We start from the raw sequence: 22135 nt of genomic DNA on the forward strand, positions 1-22135 counted from the left end.
AAAACATAACTCTGACCTCTATGTATATTTTTCCTGGACAGTGATTTCATAGATATTGTAAGTTTTTCTGTTTTATTAAAGATTACATTATCGGTGACTTTTCAGAGACAATTCAGTAAAGCCTGTTCTCCCACCAAAGATATAAAATTGCCTAGCTGATAATGACACAATGACAAGCATCCCTGCCATCTGCTCAGGAAATTCTTGCAAAGGTTTTACCCTGGAAAATGATAAGCAGGCAGACCTAAATATTGATGGAGCCACGTTGCTTGATAAACACCATCCTCATATATCTTCTGAGCCACTGATACAGGAAATCCTCTTCACAGTTCTGAAATATATAGACTGAACCATTACGTAGTTCAATAGAATAAAAAAATCCCACTATCTATATTACTGCTAGATGCCATCAAGGAAAAGTTTATCCTCAAGTGGTAGCAAGTTCTTTTGCACCAGTAATATTATAGTATTGTATATTATTTTATTCCAGCATTCCCTCTTTATTATGAGCGGCTCTATCCTTTGACCACCAGTCCAGTACATGTTCTCCTGTGCACAAAAGAGGTCATTCTCTGACTTCTGTGAGCTACGGGATGGACATCATCACCCATCAATCCATGCATGGGCATCTCTCAGACTGCTCTCCTCATTGTTTCTCTATAGATACCCCAGCGGTAGGTACCATTTCTGCTTCATAGAGAAAACAGGGATATAGCAGGAATATAGTGGGTGAGTGCATACAATGATTAATTACACAGTAGTTAAAAACAAAGATACAAAGATGAAGCTTTAGGTTCTATAACCTGTTTTCACCAACTGACACGGAGAAATCCATTACAAGCAGAAGGCAGGGAAAACTATGTTGCATACATTTCATAGAATACAGAGACTTTGCTGTTTACATCACATAGGATGCACTAAGATTGCTGTATACTTCACATAGAATATACTGAGACTGCTGAATACATCACATATGATACAATGAGACTGCTGTATACATGACATGGGAGGGTAGAGAGATTTGGTGTGCACTCAGGGTGGTGGGGGGTGCTTATTGAACTGGGTAATCCAAGTAGTATATATGAAAATCAACCGATGTCACATGGAGAACTTGAAAATTGTTAACACGCTGGAATTTTTACTGGTTCAAAAAAATTAAATCAGCGTGATGCTGGTTATGAGGATAAAAAGCAACAAGCAACATGTCATTTTGATCTATCCTGGGTCTTTATTCAGTGGTTGCTGTGTCCAGAGAGCCAGAGGATTGGTGTGAAAAGTGCAGCGTGCGCCTACTTAGACTGCCGAACACATCATATATAATATACTGAGACTGATGCATATACATCACAAATATATTGAGACTGCTTTATAGATCACATGGGATACACAGAAACTCTGCTGTATACATGAAATACGATAAACTGAGACTCTGCTGTATATATCACATAGGATACACTGAGACTGCTTTATTTATACATTACATATGATACATTGAGACTTTGCTTTTTATATCACATAGGATACACTGAGACGCTGCTATATACATTACATGATATACTGAGACTGCTGTATACATCACATATTATACACTGAGACTCTGTTGTATACATCACATAGGATACACTTTAACTATATATATATATATATATATATATCAGATACACTGCATTATATACAGTTGTGCTCAAAGGTTTACATACCCCGGCAGAATTTTTGCTTTCTTGACCCTTTTTCTGAGATATGAATGAAAATACCAAAACTTTTTCTCCACTCATGGTTGGTTGAAGCCATTTATTGTCAAACTACCGTGTTTTTTCTTTTTAAATCATAATGACAACCCAAAACATCCAAATGACCCTGATCAAAAGTTTACATACCCTGGTCATTTTGGCCTGATAACATGCACTGAAGTTGACAAAAATGGGTTTGAATGGCTGCTAAAGATAACATCATCATCTGTGACCTGTGTTCTTGTAATCAGTGTGTGTGCATACAAACTGAGTGAGTTTCTGGGATCCAGACAGACACTTGCATCTTTCATCCATCCACTGACGTTTCTGGATTGTGAGTCATGGGGAAAGCAAAAGAATTGCAAACGGATCTATGGGAAAAGGTAGTTGAAGTGTATAAAACAGGAAAGGGATGCAAAAAGAAATCCAAGGAATTGATAATGCCAGTCAGCAGCGTTCAATCTGTGATTAACAAATGGAAAATCAGGGTCTGTGTAAAAGCAAAATCACGGTCAGGTAGACCAACAAAAATTTCGTCCATAACTGCCAGGAAAATTGTTCAGGATGCAAAGAAAAACCCACAAATAACATCAGCTGAAATACTGGACTCTCTGAAAACTAGCAGTGTGGCTGTTTCAAGATGCACAATAAGGAGGCACTTGAAGAAAAATGGGCTGCATGGTCAAGTCGCTAGAAGAAAGCCATTACTGCGCAAATGCCACAAAGTATCTTGCCTACACTATGCAAAACAGCACAGAGAAAAGCCTCAAAACTTCTGAAACAAGGTAATTTGGAGTGATGAGACCAAAATTGAACTTTTTGGCCACAACCATAAACGTTACATTTGCAGAGAGGTCAACAAGGCCTATTATGAAAGGAACACCATTCCTACTGTAAAGCACGGAGGTGGACTGCTGATGTTTTGCGGATGTGTGAGCTACAAAGGCACAGGAAACTTGGTCAAAGTTGAAGGAAAGATGAATGCAGCACGTTATCAGCAAATTCTGCTGCGCATGGGGCGTACTTGGACATTCCAACATGACAACGATCCAAAACACAAGGCTAAGTCGACCTGTCATTAGCTACAGCAGAACAGTGAAGGTTCTGGAGTGGCCATCTCAGTCTCCTGATGTCAATATCATTGAGCCACTCTGGGGAGATCTCAAGAGCACATGCTAGACAGCCCAGGAATTTTCAGGAACTAGAGGTTTTTGCCAAGAAGAGTGGGCAGCTTACCATCTGATAAAATAAAGAACCTCATCCACAACTACCACAAAAGACTTCAAGCTGTCATTGATGTTAGAGGGAGCAATGCAAGGTATTAAGAAATGGGGTATGCATACTTTTGATCAGGGTCATGTGGATGTTTTGGGCTGTTATGATTTAAAAAGAGAAAATGCAGTAGATTGACAATAAATGGCTTCACCCAACCACTAAGCATGAGTGGAGAAAAAGTTTTGGCATTATCATTCATATTCTCTGAAAAAAAAAAAAAGGTCAAGAATGCAAAAATTCTGCCGGGGTGTGTAAACTTTTGAGCACAACTGTACATCATATAGAATACACTGAGACTGCTGTATATCACATAGGATACACTGAGACTCTGTTGTATACATCACATAGAATACACTTTAACCCCTTCAACCCCCAAGCCAGTTTCCACCTTCATGAATAGGCCAAGTTTTACAATTCTCCCCATTGTCACTTCATGTGGTAATAACTCTGGAACGCTTTAATGGATCCCAGTGACTTTGAGGTTGTTTTTTTGAGACATATTGTACTCCATGATATTGGTAAAATTTCTTTGATATGACTTGCGTTTATTTGTGAAAAAAAAAGAAATTTGGAGAAAATTTTGCAATTTTCAAACTTTTATTTTTTTATGCGCTAATCAGATAGTTATATCACACAAAATAGTTAATAAATAACTTTTACCACATGTCTACTTTATATCAGTACAATTTTGAAACATAATTTTTTTGTTAGGAAGTTAGAAGGGTTAAAAATTAACCAGCAATTTCTCATTTTTCCAACAAAATTTACACAACCATTTTATAAGGGACCATACCAAAGGAATTTTTGCAATGTGGAAGGAAAAAAATTAACATTTAACTTTTTTCACAAAAATGTTACTTTAGACCCAAATTTCTTTATTTTCACATAGGAAACAGTAGAAAATGGACCGCAACATTCATTGTGCAATTTCTCTTGAGCACACCAATACCCCTTATGTGGAGGAAAAGTACTGTTTGGGTGCATGGCAAGGCTCGGAAGTGAAGGAGCACTATTTGACTTTTTGAACACAAAATTGGCTTGAATCAAAAGCAGATGCCATATCCCTTTTACAGAGCTCCCTTTTACAGAGCCTCTGGTGTGCCTAAAAAGTACATGCCCTCACAAGTGACCACATTTTGGAAACTAGACCCCTCAAGAAACTTATCTGGATATGTGGTGAACACCTTGAACCTCCAGGTGCTTGCCGTGAAAACAAAAAAATCACATTTTTTTCACAAAAATGTTCTTTTAGCCCCATTTTTTTAATTTTTACCAGGGTAACAGGAGAAAATGTACCCCAAAAATTTTTGAGCAATTTCACCTGAGTACGTCGATACTCCATATGTGGGCAGGGCTTGGAAGGGAAAGAGCACTGTTTTATTTTTTGAATGCAAAATTTGTTGGAAACATTAGCGAATGCCATGTCCCATTTGGAGAGCCCCCCGATGTGCCTAAACAGTGGAAACCTCCCACAAATTACCCCCTTTTTCAAGCAAAACCCCTCAAGGAATGTATCTAGATGTGTGGTGAGCACCTTAAACCCCCAGGTGCTTCACAGAAGTTTGTATAGTTGAACTGTGAAATTAAAAAGCCACATTTTTCCCACAAAAAAGTTATTTTAGCCCCAATTTTTTTATTTTCACAAGGGTAACAGGAAATATTGCACCATACAAAATGTTGTGCAATTTCTTCTGACTATGCCGATACCCCACATGTGGGGGAAAAATACTGTTTGAAGGAAGGAAGGAGTGACGTTTTGCAACTCAGACTTTGATGGAGTTGTGTGTGGGTGTCATGTGGTGTTTGGAGAGCCCCTGGTGTGCCTAAACAGTGGAAATCTCCCACAAATGACCCAATTTAGTTAACTAGACCCCTCAAGGAATATAAAAAACTTGACATGTGGTGAGCACCTTGAACCCCCAGGTGCTTCACAATTTTACAATGTTGATCTGTGAAAATTCAAAATACAGTATATAATAATAACATTTTTACCATGTTGTTTTATCCCCAAGTTTTTAATTTTTGCAAGGGCTAATAGAAAAAAATTGATCTGTTTGCAGTAAAAAAAAAAATTCCTGAGTGCGTCAATATCCTACATGTAAACAGGAAATACTTTTTAGGCACAGTGCAAAGCTGAGAAGGAAAGGAGTGCCATATTATAGTGCAGATTTTACTGTAATGGTTTGCAGGTCCCATGACCCACTGGGAGAGCGCCTGAGGTGCCAGAACAGCAGAACTCCTCATAAGTGGCCCCATTTCACAGACTTCACCTCTTATTTAATTAATTTAGGGTTGCAGTGATCATATTGACAGAAGAGGTGTGTCACAGAATTTGATACCATTGGGTAGTGAAGTAAAAATAATTACATTTTTACCACCAAAATTTTGTTTTAGCCCCATATTTTACATTTTTTACAATGATAAATGGGTAAAAATGGCACCACAATTTCTGTTGAATGTAGAATTACCTCATATGTGACTGTACAGTACTGCTTCGTCATATGGCGAAACTCAGGAGGGATGGAGTGCTATTTGCTTCCTGGAGCCCAGATTTTCCTAGAATAGTTGCGGACTCCATAAACAGAGCCCCTAAGTGCTAGAAGAGCATAATTCCCCCTCAAGTGATCCCATGAATCCTTGGGTGTTTTCCAGAAACAAGCAGCAGTGGATGTTACTGAGTAAATTGCAAACTGCCATTGTAGTGCCCAGGTATGTTTTTAGTAACCAGTACATTGTAGTCCCCAGTATGTTGCAGGGACCAGTACTTGTGGCACCCCAGGAGTTTGGTTGCCACAATGTCCTTGCCTCCCTCGAGGGGGGAGTTATGTCATGCCTGGAAGCAAAGAAGGAATCCCCCTACCAGGTAGTTCCAGCATACCACACAGTTCCTGCTCCAGGCGAGCAGGGGGAGCTCTAAACCCGACTTCAGGGGAGCTGCTCTCTCTGGTCAGGAGGAGGAAGTTAGTGGAGAGAGTTAGAGCCTGAACAAGGTTGAGAGAGGACGTGTGGAGAGGAACTGAGGATAGGAGCTCCATCTGAGCTCACCCCAGGCTTGAGCACCTCTGACTGGGCAACAGAGCCCGAGGCTGTGTGGGTACTAAAACCCCAGCAGAAGAATCCAGATGGCAGAAGACCGCAGAGCCTCTGTCCCCTACTGATACTCAACGACACAGCAGCACATGTGAGCCGGAGACGCCAGACAGGAGCGACCCCTGAAGCAGGCTCCAGCTGCCTGTCATGCGAGTGGAGTTCTACCTAAGCATCAGACAGAAAGAGGGACTTGAATACAGTTTACAGCAGCAAGTACCTCAGAGAATAGCGCTAGAAAGGAGGCCTCACAACCCACCTGACTAAGGAAATTCCCAAATTGCTTCCAGGCTGACCGGCTCCAGAACCATCTGTAACCTGAGCACCGGACTGTACCTGCACTGCTCAGTAAAAGGTAAAGGAAACAGCACCCTGCTGTGTCTTCTGAATTATTCCTGCATCACCTGCCCTACACCCCACTCCAGTGGCGTAGGAAGGGGGGGCGGGGGGGGCGGGCCGCCCCAGGCGGCACGTGTGTGGGGGCGGCGCAGCATGGTAGAAGCAGAAATTCCTCTCTCTGTGCTGTGGGAGAGAAGCGTGGAGGCGGCCGAGGCACAGTGACAGGAGAAGACTGTGTATAGCAGGAGATTTTGGCAGCGGCTAGCGCAGGTGGGTCACTCACCATTTGGGAGGAGGACGCTCTGCCTCTCCCCAGCCTCCCTCCATGCTCAGTCAGCTGCTGAGCTCTCCCTGCTGGCGGCTTCCTTCATCAGTGTCACACAGTCACGCACACAGCAGGCAGCCGCAGGCAGCCTGTGTAAGTGTAACTTATACTGCGGCCAGGGGCAGAGGAGGCGGAGCTGAGCCTGCACATTACTGTCTGTGCTGCCTGGGAGCACTGTCGCAGGCAGTGTGTTAGAATGTCTGTGTGATTAATCCTTAACATCCCTAGCCAGTAACCGCCCAGGCCGGTACCCCCCTCCCAAGCGCGGCCATTTTATTCCTTTCCAGACCCCGCATCTGAGCAGGCCATTCACCGCCCGGGGGGAGCGCCAAATTCGGGAACAGCCCGGGCGGCAAAAGCTCTAGCTACGCCTCTGCCCCACTTGCCACCAACATCACCTTTATCATCCTAACTGCCCTGGGACACAGCTCTACCCATGGAGATATTTCAAAAGAAGAAAGGTCCAGCTCCAGGAACAAAATCCAAATTCTTTATTGGTATCAATAAAACATTGACATGGCTGCTATAATCATCTTAGCGGTATACCCTGGCATAGGGTTGCCGCATGGAGATTGCCCAGAGAGGCTCTGTTTTGAGCACTATGTGCTCTTAGACTTAGAATAACCTCAAAAGACTAGCTGAGCAGAATTTCAAGCCAGTGAGCAGGTGAACAAAATTAATTAATTAAAATACAAAATCAAAGAAATGCTTTAGAATATATAAAAGACAAATACAAAAAACAAATTTATGTTACAATAATGAGACATAAAAGGGAAAAGTATATATACAAATTCAGTAATGCAGCATGAACTCTCTTCTTAGATTCAAGCCTGTGTGTCAAGAAGATACCGCATATACTCGTGTATAAGCCGACCCGAGTATAAGCCGACCCCCCCTAATTTTGCCACAAAAAAACTGGGAAAACTTATTGACTCACGTATAAGCCTAGGGTGGAAAATGCAGCAGCTACTGGTAAATTTCAAAAATAAAAATAGATACCAATAAAAGTAAAATTAATTGAGACACCAGTAGGTTAAATGCTTTTTAATATCCATATTGAATCAGGAGCCCCATATAATGCTCCATACAGTTCATGATGGCCCCATAAAATGCTCCATACAAAATACACCCTATATAATGCTGCACAAAGGTTAATAATGGCCCCATAAGATGTTCCATAGAATAATATGCCCCATATAATGCTGCACAAAGGTTAATAATGGCCCCATAAGATGCTCCATACAAAATATACCCCATATAATGCTGCACAAAAGTTAATAATGGCCCCATAAGATGCTCCATAGAATAATATGCCCCATATGCTGCTCCATAAAGGTTATGGCCCCATAAAATGCTCCATAGATTATGCTCCCATAAGATGCTCCATAGATTATACCCCCATAAGATGCTCCATAGATTACACCCCCATAAGATGCTCCATAGATTATGCCCCCATAAGATGCTCCATAGATTATGCCCACATAAGATGCTCCTTAGATTATGCCGCCATATGCTGTCCCATAGAATAGGCCCCATATGCTGCCCCATAAAATGCTCCATAGATTATGCTCCCATATGCTGCCCCATAAAATTCTCCATAGATTATGCTCCCATATGTCCTGCTGCTGCAAATAAAATAAAAAATGACATACTCACCTCTCATCGATGGGGGGCCAAGTGCCTGTGTCCTGAGCAGGCGGCTCAAGGCCCCAGCACCTGCAATATTCACCTGTCCCCGGGCCATTGCTGCGCCCGCTCTGTCTTCCGGGTCCTCTGTCAGTGACGTTCAGGCAGCAGAGGGCACGGCACGCACTACCTACATCATCGCACCCTCTGCTGCCTGAAGTGAATGTCACTGACAGAGGACGCGGAGGACAGAGCAGGTGCAGGGATGGACAGGGGACAGGTGAATATCGCATATACTTACCCCCTCCTGGTGCGGTCTCTGCAGCCCCTGCATCTATGGCAGCTCTTCCTTCCTTCAGTGGTCACGTGGTACCACTCATTAAAGTCATGAATATGCGCATATTCATGACTTTAATGAGCGGTACCATGTGACCGCTGAAGGAAAATGTGGGAGAAGCAGGGGGGCTGCAGAGACGTGACAAGGAGGGTAAGTATGATCTCTGACACCCCCGCTCCCCCTCCCCCACTGGCCCCCGGTATATGACTCGTGTATAAGCCGAGAGGGGGACTTTCAGCCCCAAAAAATGGACTGAAAATCTTGACTTATACACGAGTATATACAGTAGATCCACAGAGCTTCCCTGTCACGCAATAATTTTTCTCTGTTTCCACCACGCATATTCCTTTTAATTTGTTCTATGGCATAGATTTTAATATAAGTAGGGTCCCTATTATGAACAGAAATAAAATGTTTTGACAGGTTAGATACATTTCGAGTCGTGGGCTGTATTATATCATGTAAATGTTCCTGTATTCTATCCTTTAATTTCCGAATAGTGGAACCAACATATTTTAAATCACGACAGGTACATTCTACAATATAGACCACATAGTTTGAATTACAATTCAAGAATTCCTTAATTTTGTAATTTTTATTATTAATAGAATTAGAGAAAATCAAACTTTTAAATGAAAAAGGACATGTTTTACATGGCAGCTGGCCACATCTGTGATAACCAATTGTAGATAACCAATTGCTTTTCTTATAGTTATTTTTTGAACAATACAAACTAGGTGATAAAGTGTTGCCCAAGTTCAATGCTCTTCTTGAAACAATTCTGACACCGTCTTTTAGCAGTTTATCCATAACACTATCATTGTGAAATAAATGCAAGTTTTTATTAATTATATTACAAATTTGCTTAAAATATGAACTATAAGTAAGCACTAAGGCAGGGCGATCTTTCTTTAATTGAGGATGGACATTAGATTTAATAAGTGTTTCCCTAGTTTTACTATCTACAATATTTGCAGCTCTATTAATTGTCCAGTTAGGGTACTTCTACCTACCGCAAAGAAACCGCAGGTAACACTATTTTGCATGTCCGCAGCTTCCATCCCGCCCATACAATTAAAGCCATTCCAGTGAGTGAATTAACTCCAGCCAAGAGAAATTGCAGTGAGAAAATCTCTTTTAACAAAGAGTTTTCTTCTATAAAACACCGCCTAAACAAACGTGGTTACCCTAACTGGACAATTAATAGAGCTGCAAATATTGTAGCTAGTAAAACTAGGGACACACTTATTAAATCTAATGTCCATCCTCAATTAAAGAAACATCGCCCTGCCTTAGTGCTTACTTATAGTTCATACTTTAAGCAAATTTGTAACATAATTAATAAAAACTTGCATTTACTTCGCAATGATAGTGTTATGGATAAACTGCTAAAAGACGGTGTCAGAAATGTTTCAAGAAGAGCATTGAACTTGGGCAACACTTTATCACCTAGTTTGTATTGTTCAAAAAATAACTATAAAAAAAGCAATTGGCTATCTACAATTGGTTATCACAGATGTGGCCAGCTGCCATGTAAAACATGTCCTTTTTCATTTAAAACTTTGTTTTTCTCTAATTCTATTAATAAAAATTACAAAATTAAGGAATTCTTGAATTGTAATTCAAACTATGTGGTCTATATTGTAGAATGTACCTGTTGTGCTTTAAAATATGTGGGTTCCACTATTCAGAAATTAAAGGATAGAATACGGGAACATTTACATGATATAATACAGCCCACGACTCGAAATGTATCTAACCTGTCAAAACATTTTATTTCTGTTCCTAATAGGGACCCTACTTATATTAAAATCTATGCCATAGAACAAATTACATTTTTGAATGTATATAATTATATTATCAAGGAGCCTAACAATAATACAGATATAAAACTAAACCTTTATTTAAGCCTTGATTAAAGACAAAAACAACCACACAAATAAACAAACAACCAACCGTGTCACCTACTATAACTTTACAAGGGGGTCCTGATATCAAACAGCGGAGGTTGGCACCCTAAACATAATTGAGATTGGCGCCCCCGCTCAACGACGGCTGTACCCAATAACTCTTATATAACCCTGGATAGGTGCAGCATGCGGTCACTCAATTAACCAGTAAAGGAGTGTATAGGGGTTGCCAAAAAGGTAGTTGCATTTTTGCAACACCATTTTATTTTTAGGGACCACTTCACATTTGAAGCCACTTTGAGGGGTCTATATGATAGAAAATACCCAAAAGTGACACCATTCTAAAAACTGCACCCCTTAAGGTGCTTAAAACCACATTCAAGAAGTTTATTAACCCTTTAGGTGCGTCACAGGAATTTTTTGAATATTAAAAAAAAAATGAACATTTAACTTTTTTTCACAAAAAAAATACTTCAGGTTCAATTTTCTTTATTTTACCAAGGGTAACAGGAGAAATTGGACTGCAAGACTTATTGTGCAATTTGTCCTGAGTACGCTGATACCTGATATGTGGGGGGGAACCACTGTTTCGGCGCATGGCAGAGCTCAGAATGGAAGGAGCGCCGTTTGACTTTTTCAATGCAAAATTGGCTGGAATTCAGATCGGACGCCATGTCACGTTTGGCGAACCCCTGATGTACCTAAACAGTGGAAACCCCCCCAAGTGACCCCATTTTGGAAACTAGACCCCCCAAGGAACTTATCTAGATATGTGGTGAGAACTTTGAACCCACAAGGGCTTCACAGAAGTTTATAACGTACAGCGGTACAATTAAAAAATCATATTTTTTCCACAAAAATGATCTTTTCACCCCCAATTTTTAATTTTCCAAGGGTAACAGGACCCTAAAAGTTATTGTGCAATTTGTCCTGAGTACGCTGATACCCCATATGTGGGTGTAAATGACTATTTGGGCGCATAGCAGAGCTCGGAAGGAAAGCAGCGCCATTTGACGTTTTTGGCTAGAATTGAGATCGGACACCATGTCGCGATTGGAAAACCCCTGATGTACCAAAACAGTGGAAACCCCCCACAAATGACACCATTTTGGAATCTAGACCCCCCAAGGAACTTATCAAGATGTGTGGTGAGAACTTTGAACCCCCAAGGGCTTCACAGAAGTTTATAACGTACAGCAGTACAATTAAAAAATCATATTTTTTCCACAAAAATGATCTTTTCACCCTCAATTCTTATTTTTCCAAAAGTAACAGGACCCTAAAAGATATTGTGCAATTTATCCTGAGTACGCTGATACCCCACATGTGGGGGTAAACCACTATTTGGGCGTATGGCAGAGCTCGGAAGGGAAGCAGCGCCATTTGACGTTTTTGGCTGGAATTGAGATTGGACACCATGTCGCGTTAGGAAAGCCCCTGATGTACCAAAACAGTAGAAACCCCCCACAAATGACACCATTTTGGAAACTAGACCCCCCAAGGAACTTATCTAGATGTGTGGTGAGCACTTTGAACCCCCCCAGTGCTTCACTGAAGTTTATAACGTCCGGGCGTGAAAATAAAAAAATCGTATTTTTTCCACAAACATGATCTTTTAGTCCCCATTTTTTTATTTTCCCAAGGGTAACAGGAGAAATTGGACCCCAAAAGTTGTTGTCCAATTTGTCCTGAGTACGCTGATACCTCATATGTGGGAGAAAACTACTGTATGGGCACACGTCGGGGCTCGGAAGGGAAGTAGTGACGTTTTGGAATGCAGACTTTGATGGAATGGTCTGCGGGTGTCATGTTGCGTTTGGAGAGCCCCTGATGTACCTAAACAGTGGAAACCCCCCACAAGTGACCCCATTTTGGAAACTAGACCCCCTAATGAACTTATCTAGATGTGTGGTGAGCACTTTGAACCCCCCAGTGCTTCATAGAAGTTTATAACGACCGGGCGTGAAAATAAAAATATCGTATTTTTTCAACAAACATCATCTTTTAGTCCCCATTTTTTTTATTTTCCCAAGGGTAACAGGAGAAATTGGACCCCAAAAGTTGTTGTCCAATTTGTCCTGAGTACGCTGATACCTCATATGTGGGAGAAAACTACTGTATGGGCACACGTCGGGGCTCGGAAGGGAAGTAGTGACGTTTTGGAATGCAGACTTTGATGGATTGGTATGCGGGTGTCATATGCGTTTGGAGAGCCCTTAATGTACCTAAACTATTGAAACTCCCCACAAGTGACCCCATTTTGGAAACTAGACCCCCCACCGAGCTTATCTAGATGTGTGGAGAGCACTTTGAACCCCCAAGTGCTTCACAGAAGTTTATAACGCCTGGGCGTGAAAATAAACATTTTTTTCCGCAAAATTATATTTTTGCCCCCAATTTTTTATTTTCCTAAGGGTAACAGGAGAAATTGGACCCCAAAAGTTGTTTTGTAATTTGTCCTGAGTAGGCTGATACCCTACATGTGGGGGTAAAACACTGTTTGGGCACATGGCAGAGCTTGGAAGGGAAGGAGCACCATTTGACTTTTTCAACGCAGAATTGGCTGGAATTGAGATCAGACGCCATGTTGCCTTTGGAGAGCACCTGATGTGCCCAAACAGTGGAAACCCCCAATTATAACTCCAACCCGAACCTCAACACACCCCTAACCCTAATCTGAGCCCTAGCCCTAACCCTAGCCCTAACCCTAGCCCTAGCCCTAACCCTAGCCCTAACCCTAGCCCTAACCCTAGCCCTAACCCTACCCCTACCCTAACCCTAACCCTAGCGGGAAAATGGAAATAAATACATTTTCTTTTAGTTTTATTATTTTTCCCTAACTAAGGGGGGTGATAACGGGGGGTTTGATTTACGATTTATGGCGGTTTTTATGTTTGGCGGCTGTCGCACGCTAAAAGACGCTTTTTATTGTAAAAATAGTTTTTGCATCACCACATATTGTGAGCTATAATTTTTCCGTATTTTGACCCACCGAGTCATGTGAGGTCTTATTTTTTGCGGGACGAGTTGACGTTTTTATTGGTACCATTTTCGGGCACGTGACATTTTTTGATCGCTTTTTATTCCGATTTTTGGGACGCAGAATGAACAAAAACCAGCGTTTCATGAATTTCTTTTGGGGGGGTGCGTTTACACCGTTCCGCGTGCGGTAAAATTGATAAAGCGGTTTTATTCTTCGGGTCAGTACGGTTACAGCGATACCTCATTTAGGTCTTTTTTTATGTTTTGTCGGTTTTTTGCAATGAAAACTATTTTATATAAAAAATAATTATTTTTGTATCGCTTTATTCTGCGAGCTATAACTTTTTTATTTTTTTGCGGATGATGCTGTATGGTGGATCGTTTTTTGCGGGACAAGATGACGTTTTCAGCGGTACCATGCATATTTATATGCGTCTTTTTGATCGCGCGTTATTGCACTTTTTGTTCGGTGGTATGATAATAAATCATTATTTTTTGCTTCGTTTTTTATTTTTATTTTTTAAGGGGTTCGCTAAAGGGGTTAACTAATGGGACAGTTTTATAGGGCAGGTCGTTACGGACGCGGCGATACCAAATATGTGTACTTTTATTGTTTTTGTTTTTTTTTATTTTGAAAAAATGGATTTATTGGGGAATATTTTTTTTTTTTTACTGATTTATTTAGCGATTTTTTTTTAAATTATTTTTAACACTTTTTTTTTTTTTTTTTTTACTTTATTACCTTGTCCCAGGTGGGACATCACTGTCCTGTGACAGATCGCTGATCTGTCACATCACAGATCACTGTGACAGATCAGCGATCTGTCACAGGCACTGCTGCAGACTTCCTCATGCCTGCGCTTTGCAGGCAGTGAGGAAGTCAGCTCCCTGCAGGCCCCCGTCGCCATCTTGGATCCGGGGGCCTGTAGGGAAAGAGCCCCCCGCAGCAGCGCTGCACATTGCGCTGCCGTGGGGGGCTCAGGGAAGCACGGAGGGAGCCCCCTCCCTGCCGATGCTTCCCTTTAACCCCCGGTACACCGCGATCGCGTTTGATCGCGGTGTGCAAGGGGTTAACGTGTCGGGGGCGGTCCGTGACCGCCCCTGACACATTGTGCCGGGTGTCAGCTATGATAATTAGCTGACACTCGGCCGCGATCAGCGGCGCTCACCACGTGGGCGCCGCTGATCGCGATGACGTAATATTCCGTCCATGGTAATTAGGTCCATGGTCACATGGACGGAATATTACGTCAATTGTAGGTAAGGGGTTAAAAGGAATATACGCTGTGGAAACAGAGAAAAATTATTGCGTGACAGGGAAACTCTGTGGATCTATCTTCTTGACACACGTGTACCTAAAGGCTTGAATCTAAGAGAAGAGTTCATGCTACATTATTGAATTTGTATATATAATTTTCTCTTTTGTGTCTCATTATTGTAACATAAATTTGTTTTTTGTATTTGTCTTATATGTATTCTAAAGCATTTCTTTGATTTGGCATTTTAATTAATTAATTTTGTTCACCTGTTCACTGGCTTGAAATTCTGCTCAGCTAGTCTTTTGAGGTTATTCTGAGTCTAAGAGCACATAGTGCTTGAAACGCGTACAGAGCCTCTCTGGGCAATCTCCATGCAGCAACCCTATGCCAGGGTATACCGCTAATGATTATAGCAGCCATGTCAATGTTTTATTGATACCAATAAAGAATTTGGATTTTATTCCTGGAGCTGGACCTTACTTCTTTTGAAATATTTCAAGACGTTCTGGCAGAGACATGTCCTTGCTCGGATTTACTGTGTTCCATGGAGAACAATAAGGGGTGAGCTGAACAAATTTCTCTCTTTTTTCTACCCATGGAGAGCTTAACCATCTTTGCTGCCCTATCATTACCCCAGAGATCTGCATTGCAGCGTCGGTCCCCTGACCGAATACCACGGGTGGCGTCACGAACACTTTATTACAAATTTTATTATCCCTTTTTCACTATCCCTTTTATTGGACTCCCAGGGCCACAGACTGGGTCACTGCTGCTGTGACACTTCCCCTTTAAGAAGCGGCCCAGCACTGAGTATCCCCACTGCCCTGGCGGGCGATCAATTTCTGGCATCACGAACAGGATCCATACCGTGGTATTGCCGGATAATGTGTGCCATAGACTTTGTTGGAACTGGGTGAATTGCCACCATTACAGCTCCACACGGCGTGCGGGAAGCAGAAGGGTGTGCCATCGTGGGCGGAGCCTGAGAGAGCACGAAAAGAGAAATGCCTTGTGCCCTAAGACATCAGCTGGCAGAGAACAGGGAACTGAGGCCTGGGACTTCATCCCACCGACATAGCAACTGCCTGGTAAGCCAGCCGAAACTCAGAGCCTGGCTAAGATTTAATTGGGGGAAAGAAAATGTCCAGCACAGGGGGAGATCTAGTGGCGGACACAGCCGCAGCCCCCATAGTGCAGCAAGATTCAGTGGCAGGCGCAGATGCGGCTCCCATAGTACAGCCGACACAGCCGCAGTCCCCAGAGCGCAGCAAGATCTGGCGACCGCCGCTGCAGTTCATATAATGCCGCTATTAATGCCATATATACCGGGAGTGGCCTGGCTACCGCAGTACTCAGGGGGTCACATACCCTGAGCAATTTCAAGGAGAAACTGTGTTGTTTATTTGAAATGTACCCCCTTTCTGAAAGCCAAAAATAAGCATTCTCATTGGACAGTTAACTGGTGCGGCTCAAAGAGAAGTCCTGGCAGGACACTGATAAAGAGACTGTTAAGCAAATTCTGGCTAAGCTGAGGGGCACCTTTGACACCCACACTGCAGCTGAAATAAATATGAGGTTCTTTGCGTGCAAACAAAGGGTGCAGGACAGTATACGGGACTATGCCCTTAATCTTCAGGAGGCACTGCAGGCCGTAAAGCAGATTGACCCAGACAGCGTGCAGGATGGAGACAGATTGTTAAAGGAGCAATATATTGAGTGACTCCTGTCCAACACCAACAGGACACAGCTGAGCATCATGGCGCTACAAAACCCTGACCTGAACTTTGCAGACTTCAAAGATAGGGCTATCCGGGTGCTGCACGAACCAAATGTCAGCCACCCAGCTTCCCCTAGGTGCCCAGAAATTGCATACCACCAGGAGTTGGCATCTTTCCCTCAGGCCCTTGTTGAGGCTGACGCACAGACCCTGGAGCTGACCAAAAGTGTTGCTGCCCTAGCCAAAACCATGCAACCCATGCAAGTGTCCCTGAAGGAGAAGATCCAGCTGGCTTCCAGTCCAGATGACGTCCTGTGGCAACGGCGGAAGAGGATCCCACCAACCAGAGGGAGAGACAACGATCGCTACGACCAGGACGGACGACCCATTTGCCACCACTGCAGCAAAGCAGGGTACATCGCAAGATTCTGCAATTTAAACGAGAAACCCCTGGGGCAGAGGGCCAACCCCCAGGAATAGGACGACCAGGCCCACAAAGCTGGCGAGCCAAGTACATCGGAGGACGACCGATACTCCCAGTTGTCATTGCCGGCATCCCAATGAACTCTTTACTGGACACTGGCTCTCAGGTGACGACTATGCCATATATTCTTTACAAACGGTACTGAGCTGACTCTGATATTACTCGCGGCCCAGATAGTGAGCTGACAGTAGTCACCAGCAATGGTCAGCCTTTGCCACAAGTGGGGTATAAAGAGGTGACCATTAAGGTGGGGAGAGTAGAATTAAAAGCCCAAGGCCTGTTAATTGTAGACATTGACCGACGAGAATGTAACCCAATAATGACTTTAGGTACTACTAATGTGATAGAAAATTGTCTTACCGAGGCTATTGTTTTGTTGCAACAGGTAGCTGAAACTGCTGGCTCCAGTGAGCAACGGGTCTTGCAAAAGGACACCAAGGCCCTGACGCAAAGACAACAGGTAGAGCTATCTGGAGAAGAAGTCAGTAGTGTCAGAGTGAGTGATTCATTCCTCATTGCAATACCCCCAAGGAGTGAAATGTTAATTTGGTGTCGGTCAGCCATAGGCCTCAGGGGAAGAGATTATCAGGCACTGGTAGAAGCAGTGTACTCTGATAGTAGGCCCACTGTCCTGACAGCCAGAGGGGCAGTTGATGTCCACAAGGGGAGGGTACGTATCTTAAATTGTGGGGAGCAGGAGGTCAAACTACCCCAGTATGCCACCGTTGCTAAGCTGTTCACTGTCAATAACAACGCAATCCAGACAGCAGAACCCTTGGTCTCGTCCGACCAGGCGGAGGACAATGGCTCTGCAGAACAGCTAGAGGATTGGTGTCAGAAGCTGCACATAGGCACTGACTTCACCCCTTCACACCAAAGGAATGGGGTTTACTGGGTGGTTTCAGAGTATGAACGGGTATTCAGCAAACACCCTTTAGACTTTGGGCAGATAAAAGGGGTCCAACAACATATCCCCACTGGAAATCATCCACCCATTAAAAAGAGGTACCAGCCTGTACCCCAAGCGCACTATCAATGTGCCAAGAGTATGTTACGGGAGATGAAGGAGGCTGGGGTGATCAGAGACAGTTGTAGCCCCTGGGCAGCTCCATTAGTCCTCGTTAGAAAGATGGCACAATGAGGATGTGTGTTGACTACAGGTGAATTAACAGCATTACCCACAAGGACGCCTATCTGTTACCTAGGATAGAGGAATCACTAGCTGCACTGAGAACCACTAACTATTTCTCTACCTTGGATCTCACCAGTGGGTATTGGCAGGTTCTCATGGCAGAGGCATACAAAGAGAAGACCGCATTCGGGACACCAATGGGCCTCTCAGAATTCAACTATATGTCTTTTGGGCTTTGCAACACGCCAGAAACGTTCCAGAGGTTGATGGAGTGTAGCCTCGGACACAAGAACTTCAAGACAGTTCTGTTGTACCTAGATGACGTCATTGACGTCTCCAAGACCTACAAAGACCATTTGGAGCACCTGGCCGAGGTGTTAGAGGCCCTGTCCAACTTTGGCCTGAAAGTGAAACCATCCAAATGCCACCTTCTGAAGCCCAAGGTGCAGTACCTAGGCCACGTAGTGAGCGCGGTAGGCGTGGCACCAGATCCCGAAAAAGTCACTGTTATCAGGGACTGGCAGAGGCCCAGCAACATTCATGAAATACGTCAGTTCCTCCGGGTTAGTAGGCTACTACCAAAGGTTCATCAAGGGCTTCACTGAAATAGCCGCACCCCTGCAAAACCTTCTCGTGGGCCAGCCCAAGAAGGCCAGGAAGAAGAGTCCTACGTTTGACTGGAATGACGAACTAGCAATATCCTTCATCCGGTTGAAGTTGGCTCTTACGGGAGTAAGAGTCTTGGCCTACCCAGACTATGACCAACCATTTATACTGTATATGCCAGCAACGTGGGAATGGGAGCAGTGCTGTCCCAAGAGCAGAAAGGCAGAGAAAGAGCAATTGCTTACACCAGCAGGAAGCTTCGTCCCACTCAAAAGAACCCTGACAACTACAGCTCCTTAAGGCTAGTTTCACATTTGCGCTTTTGAGCGCAGCGACGGCCTGTGCACGGCCGCCACTAAGCCCTGCCCCCTGCCGCGCCTCCGCCGGTAGCTCCGCCTACCGGCGCATGACGCTGCATGCATCCTGCGTCCCCTATCTTTATCACTGGGGGCGAAGGCCGTGCGCAGTATGCATTTGGCGGCACATGCGTCCTTTTCACGGTGCGCCGAGCGCAGCCAAACTGCAGCAGGTTGCGCTTGGCGCTGGTCGGCGCACCGTGAAAAGGACGCATGCGCCGCCAAACGCATACTGCGCACGGCCTGCGCCCCCAGTGATAAAGATAGGGGACGCAGGACGCATGCAGCGTCATGCGCCGGTAGGCGGAGCTACCGGCGGAGGCGCGGCGGGGGCAGGGCTTAGCGGCGGCCGTGCGCCGGCCGTCGCTGCGCTCAAAAGAGCAAATGTGAAACTAGCCTTAAACTGGAGTTTCTCGCCATAGTCTGGGCTGTGACCGAGCGATTCAAACACTACCTGGCTTCGGCGAAGTTTACCATTTTCACGGACAACAATCCGCTGACTCACTTGAAAACCGCAAAGCTAGATGTGCTGGAGCAGTGATGGATGGCCCGACTGTCCAACTACAAGTTTACCTTCAAGTACCGGGCGGGGCATAAGAACGCCATTGCTGATGCACTGTCCAGAATGCCCAATTTACCAGATGGGAAAGAAGATCTGGAAGAACTTGAGTTACCAGCCTTCCACCACCCCGGAGCGGTCCAGTGCTCCCACTGTGTGGGGGACAAGTGCTATGTTAAGCAGAAAGCCATGTTGAATCCGTTGCTCCACCATGAGTGGGCGGAGACGCAAGATAGCGACCCAGCAGTCCACCTGGTAAAGGAGTTACTGACGTAAGCTGACTCATGCCCTGGTCCAGATGCTCCACAAGTGACCCAACAGTTGTGGAAGGAAAAGGGTAGGCTGTTTATCGACGAGGGAAAGCTGTGTCGGAGGAGTGTCAACACCCGAACTTACGAACTGGTCTGGCAGGCGGTAGTCCCAAAGCGAGATGCACCAATGGTCCTGGAAGCGTGCCAACAGCGTGCCAACAGCGATGGAACAGGACAGTTCGGATGGAAGAAGTTGAAGGTCCAACTTCGCGAGAGATTCTACTGGGTTGATATAAGGAAGGTCATTGAAGAGTGGTGCTGAGAATGTGGACCATGCAACCTGCGCAGGAAGAACCGTGACAGCCAGTGAGACCCGTTAAAGTCAATAATTACCAAACAGCTGCTCGAACTGGTAGCCTTGGACCACGTGAAGCTGACCCCAAGCCGTTCTTGGAAGGAAAAAGAGGCAGAGATACTCCCTCCTCATCATCCTTATGATTGCATTATTGATCTTATTCATAATGCCAAATTGCCTAAAGCTCGCCTGTACAACTTTTCAGGACCGGAATGGTCCGCTATGAAAGAATATATCAAGGAAAGTTTACGGAAGGGTCATATCTGTCCCTCCTCCTCACATGTAGAGGCTGAATTCTTTGTGAAAAAGAAATATGGGGGCTCCGCCCTTTCCTCGATTTCTGTGAACTGTACAAAATTACGGTTAGATATACTTATCCACTTCCACTCATTCCCAAGCTATAAAGCTTGACCTTAGAGGGGCATATACTGTAATCTGATACGGATCTGGGAGGGTGATGAGTGGAAGACAGCGTTTTTAATATCTGAGGGTTTATTTGAGAACCTGGTCATGCCTTTTGGTTTAACCAATGCATCTGCTGTCTTTCAGAACTTTATGAATGACATTTTTTCTGATATCATTGGAAGGTTTACTGTGGTATACCTTGATGACATTCTAATCTTTTCATCTAAACTGGATTCACACTATGAGCATGTTAGTTATGGTTTACAGAGACTCAGGGAAAATTCTGTGTCAAATTAGAAAAATGTACTTTCTCTGTTCAGGAAATATCATTTTTGGGGTTCATCATATCTGCAGAAGGGTTTAAGATGGATCCTGGGAAGGTGCAAGATATCATTGATTGGGTTCAACCTCGCAACCTTAAACCTCGCAACCTTAAAGCATTACAGCAGTTTTTAGGATTCGGCAATTATTATAGAAAATTTATTAGGGGTTTTTCACAGATTGTTAAACCTCTTACCGATCTCACATGTAAGGGGCGGGATCTAAAGGTTTGGTCGTCAGATACCACTGAAGCCTTTAATAGACTAAAAGAATGCTTCATGACCGCTCCAGTTTTGATTCAACCTGATCTTCAGAAACTGTTTATTGATGCCTCAGAGGTTGAGGTGGGGGCTGTTTGGTCTCAAGGTCCTAAAACCATGACGAACTTAAGGCCATGTGCATTTTTTTTCTAGGAAGTTTTCAGCTGCTGAGAGAAATTATGATGTTGGAAATCGTGAACTGCTTGCTGTCAAGTTAGTGTTTGAGGAATGGAGGCATTTTTTGGAGGGAGCTACTCATCAGGTCACGGTTGTGACTGATCACAAAAATGTAGCTAATATTGAATCTGCTAAACGCTTAACCCCTAGACAGGCCTGGTGGTCCTTATTTTTTTCTAGATTTAATTTTTCCATCACATTCAGACTAGGGTCTAAGAATGTGAGGGCTGACGCCTTGTCACGTAGCCTTGATTCAGTTTCTTCTCCAAAAAAGCCCTGCTTTATTCTTCCTCAGGGAATAGTAGGGAATAGTAATTTCTATGGTATCCTCAGAATTGGAAGCTGAGATTCGCCAAGTCCAGTCTTTGGCTCCTTCTGCTACTCCTGGATCTAAACTATTTGTGCATCTCAGATTATGTCTGTTGCAAGCGTTACACGACTCTATCTTGAGTGGTCACCCCGGGGTCACTAGAAAGCTATATGTAGACTTTTTTTGTGGCCATTCATGTTTAACGACATTAAAAGTTTTGTATCCGCTTGTGAGGTTTGCGCACGAGCTAAAGTTTGTCAAAACCGGCTGGCCGGGAATTGGCTCCATTGCCTATTCCAGAAAGACCGTGGACTCATTTGTCCATGAACTTG

The sequence above is a fragment of the Dendrobates tinctorius genome, unplaced genomic scaffold (assembly GCF_039654945.1).
Source record: "Dendrobates tinctorius isolate UK_male_01 unplaced genomic scaffold, ASM3965494v1 ptg000120l, whole genome shotgun sequence".
In the NCBI taxonomy this organism is placed as follows: Eukaryota; Metazoa; Chordata; class Amphibia; order Anura; family Dendrobatidae; genus Dendrobates; species Dendrobates tinctorius.